Source organism: Bos grunniens, chromosome 27, assembly GCF_055505025.1.
Source record: "Bos grunniens cultivar Pamir isolate PY7600 chromosome 27, Bosgru_T2T1.0, whole genome shotgun sequence".
NCBI classification, from domain to species: Eukaryota; Metazoa; Chordata; class Mammalia; order Artiodactyla; family Bovidae; genus Bos; species Bos grunniens.
Genome location: NC_141191.1, coordinates 4,330,876 through 4,354,135, shown reverse-complemented (window position 1 = coordinate 4,354,135; position 23,260 = coordinate 4,330,876). Strand labels below are relative to the sequence as shown.

The following is a 23,260-nucleotide window of genomic DNA, read 5'->3' as shown; positions in this document are numbered from 1 at the left end:
ATGTATGTGGACAGAAAATGTGTGGGGACATTTTGAACATGGGATGTGCAAAATGTTTAAAATATATGCATTTATATATATAAATGAATATATATATATATATATATATATATATATATATATATAGTTGCTGTTGTTCAGTCACTAAGTTGTGTCCCACTCTTTGTGACCCCATGGACTGCAACATGCCAGACTTCCCTGTACTTTACCATTTTCTGGAGTTTACTCAAACTCATGTCCATTGAGTTGGTGATGCCATCCAACCATCTCATCCTCTGTTGTCCCCTTCTCCTCTTGCTTTCAGAATTTCCCAGAATGTATGTATCAGCTTCCCAGGTGGCATTAGTGGTAAAGAACCCATCTGCCAATGCAGGAGATATTAGAGACACAGGTTTGATCCCTGGGTTGAGAAGATTCCCTGAAAGAGGACACGACAACCCATTCCAGCACTTGCCTGGAGAATCCCATGGACAGAGGACCCTGGAGCCTGAAGGGCTATGGTCCATAAAGTGGCAAAGAGTCAGAAATGACTGAAGCAACTTTGTGTGTGTGTATGTGTGTATACACTTGGCTGTACGGCAGAAACTCACACAGCACAATGAAGGAACGCGACATTTCAAATGTCCAGGACTCATGGTTGGAAAGTTTGGGGGTTTCTGGCTGTGTTCAAGGATCTCCATTTTGATCGGTACTCTAGAAGAGTTTCAGGGAATGCAACTTCTAGAAACAGGGGGATGCCTTATGAAGAAACTCTGATGCTCTTGGCTAGACCAGGGGCAATTTTGGGGGCCTTCCCTACTTGCCCTTTCCTGTTGCCGTCACAAAACACCAGCGTGCTTTAACGTGGAAACTCTTTCCAAAGATCTTCTAAGGCAGTTATTCCAGCATTAGCTGAGGGACCTGCTCATTTCAACTGTAGCTTCCAGCTGTGTGACCCTAGATAGTAGAGCAGCTCCTGTAGGAGGACTAGAAAAGGAGTCAGACATTCAAGAAAGAGCATAGAAATATAAGGAGGGAAACTTGAGGCTAGGGTTGGTGAAAGAAGTGAAAAGCATGCAGCTCATTCAGACTTGGTTTGAGATGTCCAAAGGAAGAAAGCACAATGAATTGGACAAGAAAAACTAATTTGGGGGCCAGAGACAAATGCAAGGGAGTGAACCTCAAGCTGGAGGTAGACACAGTGGTGAACCTCAGTGTTGAGACAGATGCAGGGGTGAACCTCAGCATGGAGACAAATGAAGGGGTGTACCTCACCATGGAGGAGATGCAGGGGTGAACCTCAGCATGAGACAGGCATAGGGGTGAACCTCAGCATGGAAGAAGTAGTTGCCAGAGGCTGGGGTGAGATTCCTAACATCCCCCGCAGAGCTTTCCTGTGTCCACAGATCAGTTTTGTGAAGGTTTCATGTACTAGGAGGAGGCCACCACTCCATACAGGCAGACTGCCAGTATTCAGAAGAAGAGCAAGCGAATAAATTATGTGTCCATTTTCTGTAGCTTTATGTTGGGCAACTTTTAAGCATTTGATCCCATTCAAAAGTGTGTGTGTGTGTGTGTGTGTGTGTGTGTGTGTACATGTTAGACCAGGCCAGAAGGTATGCCTATATTTGAAAGAAAGAAAGCGAAAGTTGCTCAGTTGTGTCCAACTCTTTGCGACCCCTGGACTACACAGTCCATGGAATTCTTTAGGCCAGAATACTGGAGTGGGTAGCTATTCCCTTCTCCAGGGAATCTTCCCAACCCAGGGATCAAGCCCAGATCTTGCAGGTGGATTCTTTACTGTCTGAGCCACTAGGGAAGCCCTATATTTAATTTCTGTTTAAAGAAATGTGTGTAATGTAATCCTAATGACTGGAAACAGATATGTCAGCAGGAAAAATCATTTCTGTATCTGGATCATCCACTTCTCTCCCATTACCACCAGATTCTTGTTCGTAGTTTGTATAGCTTCGTAGAGTTACCATGAATTGGATCAAAGCCTGAAATCAGGTATTGATTTTACAAACATCAGTTCAAGCTTTCTCTCTCATTTCCTCCCTTCCTCCTGGTTTGTGTGCTCCGACACACATGCACAAACATTTGCGTATGTGAGTGTGTGTGATACAGATGCTGAGCTCAGAACCAAGAAAACACATTGATTTTTTGGGAAAAGAAAATTGGCAGTCTGTTCAAATCAAGCTCTAGTTATATTTTTTTTTCTTTCTTTAACTAAAAAAAAAAGTCAAAATATTATACTTGACTATAGTATTTTTTTCCTTGATGTACCTAGTTGAAAAATCATAATATTATATTTAAGAGTGGAAGGATTCAAAAAAAATAAAACCCCAGTCATTATTTAATGTTGTATTCCATTCTAGAAACATATATTCGTGCATCTCTATCTAGCTTTATCATCTTAAAACCAAAGGCACTAACCGTTGAAATTAAACATTCTAAATTGGAAAACAGCTACTCATCTGTAGCCTTTGGCAGTGGATTGGAATTTAGCTCAGTACATTGGGAACAAATGTGAAATTTTAGTAAGAACATCAATCTGACATTTGATGTGAAGTTTGCCACTGATTTTGAGTATCGTTTCACTGTATAGATCATGTTTTACAAGTGCAGCTCGATAGTCTTTGGGCCAGAATTTTCCGTGACTGCTCTGCACTCCCAAGCTACAATCAAGTGTCCCAAGAGATGACTCAGAGGTTCCCTAAGGGAAGAATCTGTGGTAGCAATGGCCCATCATCATGAACTTGTGATGAAAACACATCTCTCAGAGTCAGTACCATGACCTGAGGAGGACCGCTGTCTGAGAACACTGTGATAAAAGGAATCCATGGAAGAAAAGCAAAGTCAGAAATAAAAACGGCCTCACCATTAACAAGGGCTATTGTGGGACTTGTGGGCAGTTTTCTGGTCCAAGGTTTGGGCAGGTAGCTCCATAAGCCTGTTTTCATGAATGGCTTAATATATGAGTGAAGTTTTGCTGACAGTCGAGGTTATTTTAAGTGTGGGAGGAAGTAGGAGATACTGGAGACCGTCTGAATTGCTGGACATTCCAAGAGGAAGAAGTTTGCAGCCTGGGTTGGAATCCCAGCAACACTGTTTATCAGGCTCTGTCTTCCTGGGTTGATGAGGCCCATTTTTTTTTTCGTGCAAAGTGGAAGTTTCCAGGTTGTTGTGGGGCTGTGGCAGGGAGGATGCTCATGGCTGAGCCCTGCCCTTGACCCAGGGTTGGGGGGCGGTGCTGTGACCGTGGTGGTTACTGTCCTTGCTGCTGTCACAGTGGTCCCTTGGCTGCTCCTTCCTTCATCTCTTTCTTCGGTTTTCTACCATCAGCATCTCCCACACGAGAGCGGAGAAGCGTCCTTTGCATGTGCCCAATCCCCCTGGTTTCTGTTCTCGGAGGCCCTGCCTTGTCTGCTGGTGTCTGGCCTTTCCAGGCAACATCTTGCCCACTTACTTCAGTAGGATATTTCTTAAAAGTAGTGCTTCTTAATGACGGGTGACCTCATGGATATTCCAGATCTAGATAATGCATATCATTCATGGTGAATCAGTACTCTTCTGCTCATAGGGTGTTTAATCATAGTAATGATAGCAACAGTACTGAAGACCTAGATATGGATTCTGTGCACCAACCTGGTTGTAAACGCTTAATTCTACTAGCTACCCTTGCTGTATGTGCAATTATGATCCCCATTTGCAGATGAGGAAACAAAAGATATCATAAATCACACAGCATCCTACAACTCATGAATGCAGGTCCAGGACATAAACCTGACAGCCTGAAGTTTGGCCCAGCTCGTGGTTCACTCTGTGTAGCTTTATACTACAGGAAGCCTATCAGACAAACTCCAATATTCCTGGTAGGTGTGCTGATGACCCATTTAGGAAGGAGGTTCTAACTACTCCTCTTACTGTCTTTGCCAAGTGTGTGGGATGTAGGATCAAAGTTCCCCGTTGCATGTTTATCGAGTGTATGAATGAACTACCTAATAGTCTTTCTTCAGGGGACGCTCAGAATCAAAGAGAGAAATGATGACGTGACAGATCATTAAAACACAATCAGAGGGGGACATCACTGGTCTCATTTATCAAATTTAAAATGTAAAATGTGAGCCATGTGTTGTGAAGAGAGTTTGAAAAGACTTAAGTAAGCAAGGTTATATTTTCTCTACTGGGAAAAGTACTGTGGATTCCATACGGGAGGTATGTGGCGCATCCAGCATAACTTCCACCCCGATTTTCTACTGGTGGTCTCCTGGCATTCTGGCATGTGTTACACTAGTAAGCCGGAGAAGGCAATGGCACCTGACTCCAGTACTCTTGCCTGGAAAATCCCATGGATGGAGGAGCCTAGAAGGCTGCAGTCCATGGGATCGCTAAGATTCGGACACGACTGAGCAACTTCACTTTCATGCATTGGAGAAGGAAATGGCAACCCACTCCAGTGTTCTTGCCTGGAAAATCTCAGGGACGGGGGGAGCCTGGTGGGCTGCTGTCTATGGGGTCACACAGAGTTAGACACGACTGAAGCGACTTAGCAGCAGCAGCAACAGCACACAAGTAAGCCAGTGTTGGAGTAAACCGGCAGGAGGGGCGTTTTTGACTGTGGGGAAGCCATAGTTTGCACATGGTAGTTTATGGAGCCCCTGAGTGTGGGTAGTGGTGTGGACCCAGGTGAGGGGAGGATGTGCTCTTTAGTGGGAAACCCAGTGGGAATTTCAGGGATATAGGGATTCAGCCTGAAAAGACTGCCTTCCGCTGAACACAGGAAAGGGTTTATAGAAACGCTAACTCCGACCAACACAGCTGCAGTTCAAGGGGTTGGACATGACTTAACAACTGAACAACAATGATTAAGTGATATATTGGAAAATGCTTTGTAGTCTGTAAAGCACTGAACAATGATGCAGTTGATTTTATATTTTAAAAATGTAGAAAGGGGGAAACATAAAAGTAACTCACTGGGAATAGAAGATGCGACCTTGGTGAGGTTGGGGACTGAAAGAACGTAGGCACGTCTGTGCCGTCAACAGTATAAGAACCCCATGAAGTCCCCTTCCTAGTTCTCGTGTTTCCACCCCAGCTGTGCTGGCTGAGGATACAGCCACACTATTAGAACAAGTGATCTTTTTGGAGTATCCCTCTCTGTGTACTAGGTTTATCCATGACTGCCTGCAATTCAAACAGCCTCTAAAATTGAGGTTCTTTTCCACACCACCTTAGTCAGCCTAGTCTCCCAAGTTAAAGTACCATAAACTTACTGGTTTACAAGCAACAGAAATTTACTGCTTACAGTTCTGAGCCTGGGAAGTCCATGATCAAGGTGCCAGCCTACTCAGATCCTGGTGAGAGTCCTCTCCTGGGGTGTGGATGACTATCTTCTCCATGTGTCCTCACTTGGGCACCAGGGTGGGTTGGGGGAAAGTTCTAGTCTCTTCCCTGTTCTCACAAAGACACTAATCCCATCACAGGGGCCCACCCTTATCACCTCATCTGAACCTTATTGCACCCCCAAAACCCCACTTCCTCTTATCACCCCATTGGGAATCAGGCTTTATGTATAGATTCTGGGGGGATGCAGACGTCCATCCACAACACGCACCACATCCTGTGAGTTAAAAGCAGATTAACAGCCAAGTTTCCTGCTTTCTTTCTCTCTGCCTTTCGTCTCTGCAGGCGTGCTGACACCTCCTTAACTTTTCATCAACATTTCTCTCATGTCTTTAGTAGCAATCAAAATAAAATAATACTTGCCTGGCACCTCTGATACAATATTCAGAATACATGAGAACATATTGCAGTCTGCTGCTAGAGAAGATGTCCTGCATTTCCTGACCTAAAACAGTGTTATGGAGATTTCACCTGTGTGTGCGTGCTCCACTCTGACCACAGTTATAAACCCGGCAAGGGACAGAGGCGCCATGGTTAAATGCGTAAAGCAGAGCCTTCTAGTGTTGCTCTGTGCTGCCCACGTAGTGCTGTGTGCATCTGGAAGAGACATCTTATGGCCCAGGTGTTGCATGATATTATTATTTTTCTTCTTGTCATCTTCTAATTGCTGTAAAGCCCACGCTTCTAGGAGGCAGTTTAAAAGCAATGGAACCTGTGGTTTGCAATCAACTGCATATTATGACATGAATTCCCCATCCACTCACTGTTCCCATATTGTGTTCCTTTCATTAAAGCTAATGGGAGCACTGGGAAGGTGATCAATGGCAGGCCAGACCTCAGTAAACAGAGGATGTCTCAGAGATGGGAAGCCACCTTCCCTTCAAAGCATCATGATTGTAATACACTCATGTAATATTTTGGGGACACATCTTTTACACCAATATCAGCATGTTCAATTAGTGATAATTAGAGCCCAGCTGGGAAGAGCCATCTCAGTACCACTGTGAAGAGGGCGAACAAGGCAGATGACACTCTTCATTCAAATCACTTCCCCACAAACATGCCTGAGTCTATTCATTAGCCCCTAAGAGAATCTATCCTTTCCAAACCCACCTGTGGGGTTGTATTGCTGCACTGCAAGGCATACTGAAGCATTTACAATTATGGACACATCCTTGAGTTTCTTGGAATAACATCTTTATTGATAGGTAGAATCCAGGAGTACAAATAGAATATGAGTTGAATAAATCTGTGATTATAAAATATTGTATAAATGAGAGGCAAAATTAGATGTGTTTAAGAAGACCGAAGTAAAGAGAGGAGTATGAAGCAGTTGGTGTCCTGAGGGATGGCAGGCTATGGGGTTACTGAAGCTTCAAGTGATTGATTACCCACTGACCCAGCCCACGAAGTCCCAGGGTACAGCCCCCATGGGGGACCTAGGGTCACAAGTTTGCTGGAAATGAGTTGTTTCTTCACTAGATAGGAGGCTTTTCTTCAAGGCAGACCTTGCCCTTCATTTTGTTAGTCCCACAGGAAGTTCTCAGTACACGATGGTTTGATGACGGAATTGTCTTGTGTAAAAATTCAAATTTACAACCACTTCATTCAGCACTTGTTCAAGTACTGTGTCTTTTCTGGGGGAGCTCCAGTATAAGATGAACATAACAGTCAGACATCCATGCGAGCTTTTGGTGCCATTATGAGTGAAATGGATCCAGAGCTCTATTACCGTTCTTTTGTTTATGAATTTATCCCTAACCTGTGTTTACAAATTACGCCCATTGCCTTGTTTGAACAAAACACATACAGAATAATATAATGAAATAGAAAATGAAAGCCAGGAGGAATGAATTAATTAACTATAAACGGAGATGAATAGAATGGCGGAGACCAAAATTAATATTTAATTTTTAATTTCCAGCCATCTGTGGCAAAAAGGGGACCTTGGCAATTTACCACACGCTTATTAGCAGCAAAAGGAAGTTGCCACATTTCTCTTGGCGTTTTAACATGACATTTGAAAGTAAAATTTAACCTGGGACTTTTTACCTGGGTCCCAGAAGAATAAAAATATGTATTCTTCTGAATAGGAGAACAGTGAGTGTCCCTCAGGGTAATTTTTTTAAAGTCAAGTCCATGATATCCAAAGCAGTTCAGAAAAGAAACACACACACACACAAACCGACACTTACACCTTTCTTGCTTCAGCAAGAATTATTTTCATCTTCTATTTTAGGCTGCTATGCTGGGTACCTGGGGCAGGCAGGCTGTCCAGAAAGGAATGAGACGTAATTTGTCTTCAGGGAATCCATGATCTAGTTGGATCATCTTGTAGGAATTACTGTAGTGGGTAGACTGTGGTAAGTAATCGTAAGAAAGATAATGAATATTAGCTGGTTATAATCTCAGGAATTAATATATCATTTCTGTTTGAGAGCTCAGAATAAATTTAATAGGGGAAGTTTCATCCTAGGATTTTGTAATGTTGACATTAGAATGAAAAGAGCAAAACATACATCCAAGTGGGGGAAAAATGGAAGCAAAGGTGATCACAGTTCCCAATAAGCCAATCCCCATAGACCTAGCAGGCGACCTCAGTCTGATCCCTGGATTGGAAAGATCCCTTGGAGAAGGGAATGGGTACCCACTCCAGTATTCTTGCCTGGAGCATTCCATGGGCAGAGGAGCTTGGCGGGCTACAATCCACAGGGTCACAAAGAGTCGGACACGACTGACTAACATTTCCACTTGTCACTTGCATAGACTTACCAACACACAGCCTCATACCCTCAAATACACATTTCCTGATTCATTCACTGGCCTGTCATGTCTAGGTCATATGTAAAATACTGGCCAACTAATATAATTATCTTGCTGTTAACTAAAATAGCAGGGAATGTAACATTTCATTCTAATATTGCAGAATGTGTGAATCTGTATTTAAGAGTTCTGTTTAAACCCAGGTGTGGCAGGAAATGCTCATATACATCTTCAGAAACTGTTCATAGTAGATCCAATCACTCTGTCAATAGCCTCTACAACTGCTGTCCTTCTCTGAGAAACACTTCTCTCCATTAAGAGATCTATGTCAACAATTTGGAAACTAAATGGGCTCTTATGTATCGGTTTCCCTAGAGGGTGCAAGTTTAATTATTCACCCTGATCTCTTGTGGGACACACTCCATTTTTCAATAAGCTGTATTTTTTTTGGTATGTAATCAGTAGAGAGTATATAAAGCGGGTAATTAAGCCCCATCAATTAATAATACTTTTGTATTTGTTGTGTAAACATAACTGGAAACAAAATCCATGCACTTGCCAATTGTTCTTTTTTTTCCCGTCAGTTGTTCATTTATTTATTTATTGTTTTTAATTTGAGGATAATTGCTTTAAATGTTGTGTGGGTTCTTGCCATACAACAAAGTGAATCAGCCACAAGTATGTGTGTGAGTGTGTGTGTGTGTGTGTGTGTGCACATATATACATCGTCCCTTCCTCGTGAGCCTCCCTCTCCACTGCCGCACCCCTCTCGGCTGTCATGGAGCACCAGGCTGAGCTCCCTGCGCTGTACAGCAGATTCCCCCCAGCTGTGCTATGGATCTTACACACAGTAATGTCTGTATGGCAACGCTACTCTCTCCATTCATCTCAGCCTCTCCTCCTCCCACCCCTACCCATGTCCATTCTCAACGTCTGCATCTCCACTCTTGCCCTGCAAATAGATTCATCAGTACCATTTTTTTTCTAGATTCCATATATATATATATGTTAATATACAACATTTGTTTTTCTGACTTACTTTACTCTGTATAATAGGCTCTAGGTTCATCTACTTCAATTCAACTGACTCAAATTCATTCCTTTGTATGGCTGAGTGATATTCAATTATTCTTTTCTAATATGTTTGGTTTTAACATAAATCCAGACTCTAAATGTAAAAATATTTTTAAACAGCAGAGTAAAAAGAGAAAATTTTTCATATCATAGCTCAAAGAGCAAGAGCTGTGGACTCAGACAAACCCTTGTTTGACCACTTAGATGAGTAGCTAATGTAGCTCAGATTAATTCAGTTTTCTTATCTGTCTGGAGAGACCATCTGCCTAGACCATGATCACTAATTCATTGTTTCCATTTGAGTTTTTTATGTATGTTTTCTAGGCTCTGTGCAATGCCCTTGTCTTCATAGAGTTTGTGATCTATAAACGTATTTAAAAAAAAAAGAAAATACCTACAATTTATGGGAAAAGCCATGAATGAAATGAGATCAAAAGAAAGACACTTTGGTAAAACGGTGTTCCAAGTGGTAGGGAAAGCAGGAGATTTGGAGAGACAGAAATTAAACAGGAAACCGAAAAAGGAGATCCCATTTAAATGAGTTGCATCAGTGCTTGAAAGCAACTGGTCCAAAATTTCCAGCAATTGGTCCAAAGCAAAAGCTTGAAGACATTCATCACCACTAGACCGGCCCTTCCAGAAATGTTAAGGGAGGTCTTCAAGAAAAAATGAAAGGATGCTGTGCATAAAAGGAAAACATGTGAAAGTATACACTCACTGGGAAAGTCAGTTATAATCCCATGAAGTTCAGAAAAAAAGGAAGGCAGTTGATTAAAAAAAAAAAATGCTACCTGTACATCTCCCTCTAAGCTGGGGAAAGAAGATAAACTGTTAAATCTTCAGATCAGAAATACTCACTTTTGAATAACTCCTCTAGGATATCTGTTCTGGTGAACTGTCATATCAGAACTAAATATCTCCCACCCACACAAGGTGCTCACCTGTGGAGGATGTTACTGCCGTAGAAGCCCAGCCTCTGCTCTTTTTTCAGGATCTGAATTATCCCTGCACTTGAGAGTTTGCAGTGATTGGACTCCAACTCTGAAAGTTTAATCTGACTGTATTGAATAGGTCAAAGGCAACAATAATTAGAAATTATATATGAACAGTATGATTTGAAGTTAAATTAAAAACTGACAACCAATTTTCAAGAGTGAGTTATCAGGGAATACTTTGAACTACATGGTGATGATTTCCTCTCTTTCTTTAGCTTATATCTAATGAAGTGTGTGCCAACCATGGTCTTTGAATCACTCATCTCATGGACATTAAGTCAGTCCTACTAAGCAGTGCTCTGAAGCCATAGAAGTTTCATTCCCAGGGATGTGTTTCATAAGTCACATGAGGTACGCATCATCTCTCAGAGAAACCTCGGGGCAGCCTCCCAGCATGGGAAGAAGCCACCGAAGCAGCATCCAGTGGACAAAGAGACTCCCTCCTCCCTCCCACCCAAGAGTCATTCCACTGTGACTTATTAGTGTGTTTGTTTAATTGGATTTGTATAGGGGCAGTGAATGGGTTCCACCTAATAATTAGAAAAGGAAATGTCCAGTTTAGCACTAAAAGGCTCAGAGCCTCAGTGTCTACAGATATTTTCCAGTTGTTCCAAAATCATCATATCTTGAAGGGGAAAAACAGGTACATTTGCGACAACCCTTTCTGTCACCTGGCTGTTTCTATGTAAGAATAATAATAGAAAAGGAATGGATGGCATAGAGAAAGGGTTTAGTCTTAGAGGAGAGGGCCGCAGAGGATGAGGGTTAGATGACATCACCAGCTTAATGGACGTAAGTTTGAGCAAACTGCCGGGGACAGTGAAATACAGGGAAGCCTGGCATGCTGCAGTCCATGGGGTTGCAGAGTTGGACATGACTTAGCAACTGAACAGCAGCAACAACACAGACTCGATCCCAGAGGCCGAGTGATGAGCATACAAATCAGAGTCCAGGAGAGGGACTTCGCTGGAGGCAAGGGCTGCTGCAGGGTACGCGTGCCTGGCCACCACCTGGAAGACAGTGTTATTAAGGAAGGAAGGCAAACTGCTGGACATGATTTGAATGTGGAGACTCTAAGAGTGATTTCTCATAAAAACTGTCATCAATAATCAGTCTGCCGGTTGATTAATTTCACCTGCCTTCTGCCCACCACACCAGAAGCCCCAGTATTTATCATCATCATTTTATAAAGCACATTCTAGGCCTATTATAATGAACATGTAAAACATGATTGAGAATCTTCTTGAAAACTATGAGACAGTCATTATTCTACAAATTAAAATCTTGGCTAAAGGTGTTAAATATAAAGCTAGATTGTCCAGTGTGTAGATCATCACCCTTCTTCTAGCCCAGGATTCTTGGCGGTGTGCCATGGAACTCTTGTGGGCAAATCTGAAGTATTTGTACCCCTCATCAGAATTTGGAAGAAAATTCTGTAACTAATTATTTCTTGGCTTTTTGTTATTCTGGTTTGGTTATCTCCTGTTAACCAAATTTGTTTACATTCATTAGTAAGTTGCTCCAAGCAGTTGGGTAAAACTATTTTATAGGCTTACAATTTTAACCATGACATAATTTGGCAGTAGCCCGATCACACATTTTGCATATAGACATGCATCATAATTTTCAAATCATTAGAAGTAGGGTTTTTTTTAAGGTTATGAAAAAAATGTCAGTTGGAAGCTGTGTTTTTGACAGATGAGATTTAAAATAGTTAAAAATACACAGATCATTTTAAACATTAACAACTTCATCCAGCACAAATGTTTTCATTAACGTGGGTTCTGGGTTCTTAGCGAAGGATGGTTGGGATTTGCTCCATCCAATCAAGATAATTTTATTATAATACCTGATCAATTGATATATTATTTTGAATAAAGTTATATGGTATCAGGCCGATTTTACTTAAAATCTGGAAACATACGTGAATCATCCTATTATATACTCTATAAATAGGTGCTTGCTGTTAAGTCACTTCAGTCGTGTCCGACTCTGTGCGACCCCATAGACGGCAGCCCACCAGGCTCCCCTGTCCCTGGGATTCTCCAGGCAAGAACACTGGAGTGGGTTGCCATTTCCTTCTCCAATGCATCAAAGTGAAAGTGAAGTCACTCAGTCATGTCCAGCCCTAAGTGACCCCATGGACTGAAGCCTTCCAGGCTCCTCCGTCCATGGGATTTTCCAGGCAAGAGTACTGGAGTGGGGTGCCATTGCCTTCTCCGAAATAGGTGCTTATGACTGACTAAATCACCAGCACTTTTAAAGACACACTGTTTTATAAGCAGTTTGAACTGCTTTTTCACCCATTACTGAAAGTTTATCATGAACAAAGTTTATTATTATTAAAATAAATATAAAGTTATCAAAATAAATATTTTGAGAGAACTACATTTATAAATACTATAAAATGTTTTCCTTTATATTTATTTAATTAATTACTTTATTTTGATTGGGTGATAATTAACCAGAGATCAAATTGCCAACATCCCCTGGATCATCAAAAAAGCAAGAGAGTTCCAGAAAAACATCTATTTCTGCTTTATTGAGTGTGCCAAAGCCTTTGACTGTGTGGATCACAATAAACTATGGAAAATTCTGAAAGAGACAGGAATACAGGACCACCTGACCTGCCTATTGAGAAATCTGTATGCAGGTCAGGAAGCAACAGTTAGAACTGGACATGGAACAACAGACTGGTTCCAAATGAGGAAAGGAGTACATCAAGGCTGTATATTGTCACCCTGCTTATTTAACTTATATGCAGAGTACATCATGAGAAATGCTGAGCTAGATGAAGCACAAGCTGGAATCAAGATTGCTGGGAGAAATATCAATAACCTCAGATATGCAGATGACACCACCTTTATGGCAGAAAGTGAAGAAGAACTAAAGAGCCTCTTGATGAAAGGGAAAGAGGAGAGTGAAAAAGTTAGCTTAAAGCTCAACATTCAGAAAACTAAGATCATGACATCTGGTCCCATTACTCATGGCAAATAGATTGGGAAACAGTGGAAACAGTGGCAGACTTTGTTTTTGGGGGGACCCCAAAATTACTGCAGATGGTGACTGCAGCCACGAAATTAAAAGATGCTTACTCCTTGGAAGGGAAGTTATGACCAACCTAGACAGCATATTAAAAAGCAGAGATATTACTTTGTCAACAAAGGTCCATCTAGTCAAGGCTATGGTTTTTCCATTAGTCATGTATGGATGTGAGAGTTGGAATATAAAGAAAGCTGAGCACTGTGGAATGGATGCTTTTGAACTGTGGTGCTGGAGAAGACTCTTGAGAGTCCCTTGGACTGCAAGGAGATTCAACTATTCCATCCTAAAGGAGATCAGTCCTGGGTGTTCATTGGAAGGACTGATGTTGAAGCTGAAACTACAATACTTTGGCCACCTAATGTGAAGAGCTGGCTCATTTGAAAAGATCTTGATGCTGGGAAAGATTGAAGGTGGGAGGAGAAGGAGATGACAGAGGATAAGATGGTTGGATGGCATCACCAACTCAATGGGCATGAGTTTAAAACTCCCGGAGTTGGTGATGGACAGGGAGGCCTGGCTTGCTGCAGTCCATGGGGTTGCAAAGAGTTGGACACAACTGAGTGACTGAACTGAATTACTGTATAATATGTGGTGGTTTTCTCCATACATCAACATGAATCAGCCATGGGTGCACAATGTTTTCCTTTTTATTATCCAAACTGTAAAAAAAAAAAAAAATGACACATTTTATTAGGTGATTATATGCCATTATTTTGGAGAAGGCAATGGCACCCTACTCCAGTACTCTTGCCTGGAAAATACCATGGACGGATGAGCCTGGTAGGCTGCAGTCCATGGGGTTGCTAAGAGTCGGACATGACTGAGCAACTTTTCACTTTTCACTTTCATGCACTGGAGAAAGAAATGGCAACCCACTCTGCCGGGGTCCAGCCCCGGTGGATCCAGGGAATTCGAAGCGGGGAGGGCGTCAGCGAGGATCAGGAAACAATTGCTTAACTGGGGCTAGTGCACTGGGATGACCCAGGGGGTTGGTATGGGGAGGGAGGAGGGTGGAGGGTTCAGGATGGGGAGCACATGTATACCTGTGATGGATTCATTTTGATATTTGGCAAAACTAATACAATTATGTAAAGTTTAAAAATAAAATAAAATTAAAAACAAAACAAAACAAAAAAAATGTTAATTAAGGATATAAAGAGTGGTTAAATAAGGATAGCTCAGTGAGGAAATTCAGTGGAGAAAAGAGGCTGAATAATTCAGCCAGAAGGTAAGAGAAAGAACGACATGGTGAGACCAAGTTTCGGTGAACAAGGCCCGCACTTTATTTTCCAAAGTAGTTTTTATACCTTAAATTATGCATAGAGGATAATGGGGGAAGGGGTAGAGTCATGCAGTAAGCCAGGCTTTCTTCCTGCAAACTTATCATATGCTAAAGTTTAGGTGATTTGCATCATCTTCTGGCCCGGAGGCCTGTTAACATTTTAAGACCCTTTCTTCAGAAAACTTATTTTTCTCTAAAGGTGACTAGTCAGGTGCCACCCTCCAAAAGCATTAGATAAAGTTGCATTCCTACAGGGCAAAGGTGTGGTGGGCTATAACAAGAAAAATAATTAACTCAAGGGTCCAAGGTTACAAACATTAAAGCTACTACTTACACCAATTGTATTAATCAATACACTGCCAGGGACACAGCAGGTAAGGGATATGGAAACTTAGCAGCAAACATTGGCCCAACAAGTGAAAAACCCTTCACCAATACAATTTCTAATCAATCTTTTAACTGCTCAAAGGAATCTGTATTTAGGCAGTTTAGAACATCTCATGTCTCTCACAGTTGGGAGGCTCTGAGCAATCACATGTGGCTGGAAAAACTTATTCAGGCAGGCTAGAGGACTTCCAAAGGAGTTTGTAGGTTGAAACACTATCACACCCAGGAACTTTATTAACTGGAGCTGTAAGTTAACTCCTTTTTTTTCAGAGAGAGGTAGTGGGGGACAGCCCCCCATAAAGTCAGAGGTGTAGGTGAGAGCACAAAGCAGAAAGTAGGCAGACTCTGGTTTTGGGGGTAGATGCTCGAGAATTTCCAGGGGGACTCCTGAGGCTCCATCCTGCCTTTGCATATGCAGAGCCTCCTTCCTCATGACCTTTGCCATGGGCGGAGCTCTCTTGCCTGGAGAATCCCAGGGATGGGGGAGCCTTGGTGGGCTGCCATCTATGGGGTCGCACACAGTCGGACACGACTGAAGTAACTTAGCAGCATGCCATTATTTGCTATGTTATTTTGAATATTTGGTCCAAATAAAGGTAAAATATGGATGTAATTTCCGCCACTTAAGAAATCTACATATTTGATTCAATTTCTTTCAATTCATCAGAAAAGTAATACTTGAAGGGGATGAGAAATGAAAAACCCAAAGCATGATTGGCTTGTAAATTGAAACCCAGGGAAAATAATTATCCAAGGTATTGTAATTTTTTGAGAGAGTTTATTAAAGAAACAAATTTTCTGACTTTGGACTTTGAGCTAATAGATATGAGCGTGTGTCCAAGGTTGTGTATACACAGACACACATACAAAGAATTGTGTGTGTGTGTGTGTGTATGTAAAATCACTGCTGATTTCTGACAACCAGCTGCAAATCTCAGATTATGGCAAATTCATTGATTTATATGAGTTTTTCAATAGAATAGTCACTAGCCCTGGATAAAAGATAAAATGCTTTCCATCACATTTTTACTTCCAATGGCAATGGTATTGTGATATATTTAAGAAATTAAATATTTTCTTTTTATTATAAATGTATTTATTTTAATTGGGGGCTAATTATTTTACAATATTGTATTGGTTTTGCCATACATCAACATGAATCTGCCACGGGTATACACGTGTTCCCCATCCTGAACCCCTCTCCCACCTCCCTCCCTGTACCATCCCTTTTAAATTACAGAATGACCAGAGAGTTTTATAGTTTTCAGTAGTTTTTTTACTTATACAAGGATTATTTGGGATGCATGCTCTCTTTAAAAAAATCAACAACTGCAGGACTCTTGTCACATACTTTCAGATGATATTACTATTATGCATGTGCTACATTAGTAGAGTGCAAGAGGTCACAAAAGAGCTAAATATGCAAAAGTGAAGTATTCTTTGGAAAACAGTCTTTCTAACACCAAGTGTAGTGTTGCCTTTGGAAGGACATGTGAATCCTAGTGCCAGAAAGAGCTTTCTAGGGAAGTGCAGGACACACACTCAGGCCTCCTTCCACCTCCATGGCAGCTCTGCAAAGGACATGGCTGGTGCAGAAACCTTAACAGTAGTAACTTGTATGTTTTCAGATGCAGGGGTTTATTAGACTTTGATTCCCATACATTTCACCTGCTAATATAGCTCCCAAGAATAACTGCTGTGAAACAAACAGAAGACATTCATTGGATAACTCATATCAGTGGTCTCATTAGAATATGCTGTTAGAAGAGAAACGTGAACAGTTAATCATGTAGTCAGTAACATTGTTAACTGGCTTTTCCCACTTAACCACTATGAATAAGAGTATTTTTTATCTATTTTTTTGCCACTAGTTCTTTATTTTGGTCATCTAGCTGGTAGCCAATGGCAACCCACTCAGGTACTCTTGCCTGGGTGTGTGGTCATACTTTCTTAGGGAAGCATGTTCCTTCCTAAGGAATGGCAAAGACAAAACCCATTCCAGGGAGGAAAGACAGGAGGATCCAGACACAGACACACTGGTTACAAAAACCTAAAGTTATATTAAGAATTGTTTCATCACAGAATGGATGTGATGAAATTAAATTTCCACAGACTTTTTACTTTAGCAAATAGTAAGTGAAATTTTAGAAAAAAAATCAAAACAAAACAACAGTGACAGTATTCAAAAATTGGAATTCTCAAGTCGGGTTGTGTTAGAAACTTGTGTAACCAGTGCCTGTAAACAAATAAAGAAGAAAAAGGTCAATACAACTGAAGTGAATGCTTTTTGTTCAAGGAAATGGTAAAAAAGAAAAATGGTCTGTGGGAATTTAAGCAGTGAATATACAGGCAAGCTAAAAGTTTACAGATAATAATTTGACATTTAATTCTGGTCTCTTCTTTGCTGCTTTCGATTAATGACTCTAAGAAAATGCCTTTGTTTTGGTAGCATCTTGAAAATATTTATTTGGTCGTGAAAGCTGACCTTCCAAGTGAGAGCATGGCATTAATCTCTTTTCACTTCTCTGGGTGTGTCTTTCATTTTTAAAAATAGAATAAGATTGTCTAGATGTTTACCTGAAAAAAAAAAAAAGCAGTAAAATTACCCTAAAAATCAGAAACATCATACAAATCGTGGTTTTATTTCTTTAAAAATTTTCCATTCCATTAGATTGGCTCATATTTAAAATTCAGCCTAAGAATTTTGGGAGTTCTGGTTTGCTAAATAGGTTATCTAATATGCTAAATGTGTGACTTGAATCATCAAATCCCAAAGCATATAAAGAGGGGAAAAAATTCTTGAGAGAGATCTTATGCAGAATTAATGGGCACAGTCATCATTTGTATTTTCAGAATGTTGCGTTCAGAACGCATCTGAACAGCAGCTGCAGCCCATGGAAACTACAAGAGCCTGGCAAGCTGAGGGGAATAGAACGCACAACTTGAAGAGACAGAAAAGCCCAGGCAGGGTTCTGAGCACTAGACACGGCAGCCCTCTCAACACGGACAGGAAGTTCCGTGTTCTTTCTGTCCTCGGGGCCAGAAGGCAGCATACATGGAATTCACCACCTGGTGATTTCAGAGACACTGTGATGACGCACACTGCCACCAAAAGACAGCTCCCACAGCTGTGCCCAGACCACAGGGACACTTGGATACCTGCTGTATCGGACAGTCCCCCTGCTGATTGAGAACCTGAATCTAGCAGAGGTCCGCTCGTTGCTGCTGGGCCAGCATTCTCCTGACAGTTACCCTGGAGGTTTTCCTTTCTCCCTTGCTGGTAGTTTGGGTGGGCTCACAGCCATATTTCAATTGCAAAACATGAAAACCTGGCTTCAAAGTCCTTCGTATTTCTGGAGTCCTTAATGTCCAAGACGGTGAATCTTCTTGCAGTTGCTTCTTGAGTAAGCAGGGACCCAAGGGTTTACATGGCCATGTCCTTGTGGCAGGCAGACCTGGAAGCTGTCTCATCACCCAGGGTTCCATCTCTTGCTCATTAACAAACAAGAGACTTGCCACCTTCTCCTGGGCTGGAGCTTCTGGGTTCACTGTGGTGCATCTATGCTTACAAAGCACGTTCAGGGTCAGGACCCACTTTACTCTGCTGGGCTCCATACTAGATTAAACTAGCCTAGCCAGTGCTCAGGCTTCCCTAATAGCTCAGTTGGTAAAGAATCCGCCTGCAGTGCAGGAGACCCCTGTTCTATTCCTGGGTCGGGAAGATCCACTGGAGAAGGGATAGGCTACCCACTTCAGTATTCTTGGGCTTCCCTCCTGACTCAGCTGGTAAAGAATCTGTCTGCAATGCAGGAGACCTGGGTTCGATCCCTGGGTTGAGAAAATCCCCTGGAGAAGGGAAAGGCTACCCACACCAGTATTCTGGCCTGGAGAATTCCATGGACTGTATAGTTCATGGGGTCGTAAATAGTCAGACACGACTAGCGGACTTTCACTTTCAGCCAGTGTTCTGGGCAGGTGTTCATCTTGTAAGAGAAAACCAGTGCAATGTGACAGCTTCCTAGTCTACCATTACCTGTCACCAACAAGCCATTGTTTTCTAGTACATTTGAACTTTTCAATATCTCCCATGTAAATGCATCTTTAATTTCGGAGCTGAGTTTAACACAGGCTACTTAGTAGTTGAGTAACTCAACATGAATCGCACAGTAAATGGGAAATGACATTTTTGTCATATAACTCAATCATATGTTGACTAACAGCTCTTCCTAAGTGACAAAAATCCTAGGTGAGATTGTTTAAAATGAGTTGCTCTCTTAAAATTACCTAGATCTCTGCATGCTAGTCTGACAACTTTCCAGGAATTCTGTCATCATCGATAGCTTAAGCACTCCCTTTCTCACACAAGAAGGGTGTCAGATTTCTTCTTCATATATTAAAATGACAGCATATATAATGCTTTCACAGCAAGTCCAGATAGTTGTTGTCAAAATCCTAATTCGGCATATCAATAATACTTATTCCTGTCGTCGTACAAAATCATTCAGACTTTTAAAATGTAGCAGTCACTTGCATCGTGATTTAATTTTAGGCCAAGTTTGGCTGGAATGAAATTTCAGTCCTTCCACCACCCGTCATCAGACGTGGACACAAAGCTGATGTGTCCTCATGCTCCTCAAGCATCTGATTACTGTGTACTGCTGTGGGTACTAAGCTAGGACATGGTCCCTCCAGCTTTGGCAGTAGTCAGAGGATGCTCTAGGGTCCTGCCCTGACTGCCTGGTCCTAACACGCGTCCTCGCATCTGAGGCGTGACTTCACATTGGAGGAAGACCCCGGGTATTGTCACCCACCTAGTGTTTTCAAGGAAAAAAGTATCCTGAGGTTAGGAACGTTTAGAATGGCCAGGCAGAATCAAGGCGTGTGGATGGCTGTGCTTCAGAAATATAAGCTTCACTTGCCTCAAGTTCTAGACTCGGTCTGGACACTGAGCATGCGTTATTTTTGCAGTGGCTATTATTCGCAGGCAAAGTTAATGTAAGACCGATTCCTCACCTTTAAGAAACTTCAGGGAGATTTAGGATGAGGAAACCTCATGAGGCGTCACATTTTAAAATCAGGAGAGATGTAAAGGGTGTCATTGAAAGTATGTAAGTCAGCCTTTAAGGAACAACAGTTAATGAACCAGTTGGGAGTTGCTCCCCTCCGCCCGGGCTGAGTGCAAAGCCGTGTGTGTGGCCACTTGTCATCCTCCGGTCCTGGTGACCTAGGAGGGGCCATGTCAGCCTTTGTGTATCTGGGGAGGGTGACTTCTGCCCCAGCCCCTGAGACAGGTGTCAGGACACCCTTAGACCAGCTCAGGGCTGCAAAACCGCTTCATGTGCTGACAGAGTACATAGTCAGTTAAACCGAGAAAGGACTGCAGTCAGATTCAGTCCATAACAACCACTTAATTCAGTATCTGACTCGTGCCCTTTGACCCCAGCTGGTCTCCCCCATGTCCTCCTCTCAGGGCTTCTCCCTACCTTCCTCTACCTGGGGAAGAGTCACTGGCTTCCCAGAGATGCTCATTCAGCTCAGGGAAAGCTTCTAAGAAAGTTTACCTCCTGTGGTTAGCCATTCTTTTCCTGGGGGTGTTTCTGCTTTATTAAAAGAGGACCTGTCAAGGAGGATAGAATGTTGCTACAAGTGTTTATCTCTGAAACAGAAGCTCCAGAGCTTTAAAGGAAAGCATCTTGGAGGGGGAAAAATAGGGACAGAGTTTCTTGGTAGCCCTCTAGCTCCTCATTTCACTTGTGGTTTCTCCCTGGAGGTGACGCAACCCAGTGACTCAGAATTAATCTGGAATTGGTTTGGAATTAGAGTTTTGCGGGATTGCTCAGCAGCAGCACTTCCCTTACTCTCCATTGGCCTCGCATGCAGAGTGCTGGTAGGGTTTGTACTTCTAGTTTCCCTTGAGATAGTGATACCCAGGAGCCCTGCAGGGTCCCAGCCAAGGCTGGGGGTCACCAGCAGGACTCACACATGCGTGTCCCTGGTGGCTCCTGCTCATCCCACAGGCTCCTCCCCTCCCAGTGTATGCTTCTACTGCCAAGATGGTTCTGTTCACCGTTGGTGGTGGTGCTGGTTCAGTCGCTAAGTTGTGTCTGACTTTTTGCAACCCCATGGAGCTTGCCAGGCTCCTTTGTCTGTGGGATTTCCCACAGGCCAGAATACTGTAGTAGGTCACCATTTCTTGCTGAATTTCAAACTTCATCATCATAAAAATGAGCTTCTGTCCTCTGTGTCACGGGTCCTGGGCTGTGAAATGTGAAACGGCTGTGGCTGTTTGGAAGCCAGTTTTAACCTCTTTCTGCTGGATGGGGAAAGGTGACTTTACAGAACCGAGGATTTAGTTTGCCGTCGCCTGGGTCATCACTCTGCTGACTGTGGTGACCTCTCTGCACAAATATAAGTTAGAGAGGTTGATGGTTGTTTATGTTTCCCAGGCTTCTGGGCCCCATGAAGAAGGAGGTTACGGCCACACTCTGTGCTGCTGAATTCAGTGTCTTGAGATGTTCCCCTAAGGGAGGTGGTTGCCATGTCATGACTAGGAAGCAAGAAAGCAGCTGTCCTCTTTCATATTATTACCTCCTACATGTGCAAGGTTGCTTCCTAGTAAACATGTTCAATACACTCTGCGTTACATGTTCTTTGGCAGAAGACGGAGTTTCAAGTTCCTGGGAATTTTCGTGTGAAAAACTGCTACCATTTTATTGCACATTAAAGTAGTTTATTGCAAAACAAATAAATAAAGAAATATATGTGTGTGTATGTATATATATATGTATGTATATATATATATACATACACACACATAAACACACACATAATTTTATATATTTGTAAAAATATATGTATAAAATTACACATATATAGCTATATACAGATATATATATACTTTTATATATAATTAGCATATATTCCCAATAAACTATATATAATTATAACTATATAATTGCATATATATATATTCAGTTCAGTCACTCAGTTGTGTCTGATTTAAGACCCCATGGACTGCAGCATGTCAGGCCTCCCTGTTCATCACCAACTCCCAGAGTTTACTCAAACTCATGTCCATTGAGTCGGTGATACCATCCGACCATCTCATCCTTTGTTGTCCCCATATGTATATATATATATATTCATATATGTATTCCCAAATAAGTTATATGTATAATCATATTATATCATTATATATGAATTTATGCACTTACATACATATGTATTAATATATAGTCCCATTAAGTTATATATAATTATATTTTCACATATGTATGCATATCTTGTATATGCATGTGTATGTGTGTGTATATATATGTATGTTCCCAGTACATAGGAAACTGTGTATGATTCCCCCGTGAACTAGGAGTTAGTACCAGTAGTGACCACATGTAAATCCTCTATTTTCTCTATTTTTCCCATTTTCTTTCTCTGACAACGCGTGCCTTTGATGCCTCATCTTATTTAAACTCAACAGCACAACAGTGAAGCAGGGACTGTTGCCATCCCTGGTGTATAGAGATGTCCCCCGGTTAATCCCCTTTGGCAAGGGTGTAAAACTCAAAAACAAGCTTGCAGACGAGGGTCTCACACACCTCTGGTCACAGTACCACCAACAGTGCTGGCGGAAGTGAAGGTGTGAGCCACCACTTAGGTGAGTGGTCTTTGTGTTCCCTGCGGTCTATGTGGTCACGATGGGAGGCCAGGAGAGGGAGCATGGAGCCAACCAGGACAGTTAGTTCTCTTATATCCCCCGGTTTGGCCTCACCTGCTCCAGGTTTACTTTTACTGTTGTTTTTTCAGCCCTATAGAGGTATAATTGGCAAACAAAATGGCAAAATGATTTAAACTGTGAGTCTGATATACATATATGTCATGCAAGGACCCATTCTAGTGTTAGTCAACACATTCATCATTTCACATGTTTTTATTGTTGTTGTTTTGCTTTTATTTTTAAGAGAATACGTAATTTCTACTATCCTAGTAAATTCCAATTATACAATACAGTATTTCCAACTTCAGTCACCACGTGACACAGTCAGTCCTCATTCCTTATTAATCTTCATTTTGTACCTGAAAGTTTGTACCTATTTTCCAGGGTCTTCTTATTTCCTCCACCCCTCAAACCCCTGGCAACCACCATTCTATTCTCTGTTTCTAGAAGTTTTACTTAATGTTCTGTTTTGATTTCATGTATAAATGATACCATTCAGTAAGTCTTCCTCTGTCTGGCTATTTTCCTTAGCATAATGACCTTCAGGTTCATCCATGTTGTCACAGTTGGAGAGATTTTCTTATTTTTGCAGCTGAATAATATTTCTGTGTGTGT

At 41.8% G+C, this 23,260-nt stretch overlaps 1 protein-coding gene across 1 annotated transcript in view; it reads left to right on the top strand.

The window, feature by feature from the left end:
• Nucleotides 1-23,260, top strand: part of CSMD1 (CUB and Sushi multiple domains 1) — a 2,074,203-nt gene that overhangs the window by 1,044,797 nt on the left and 1,006,146 nt on the right. The gene's annotated exons all lie outside the window — the stretch shown is intronic.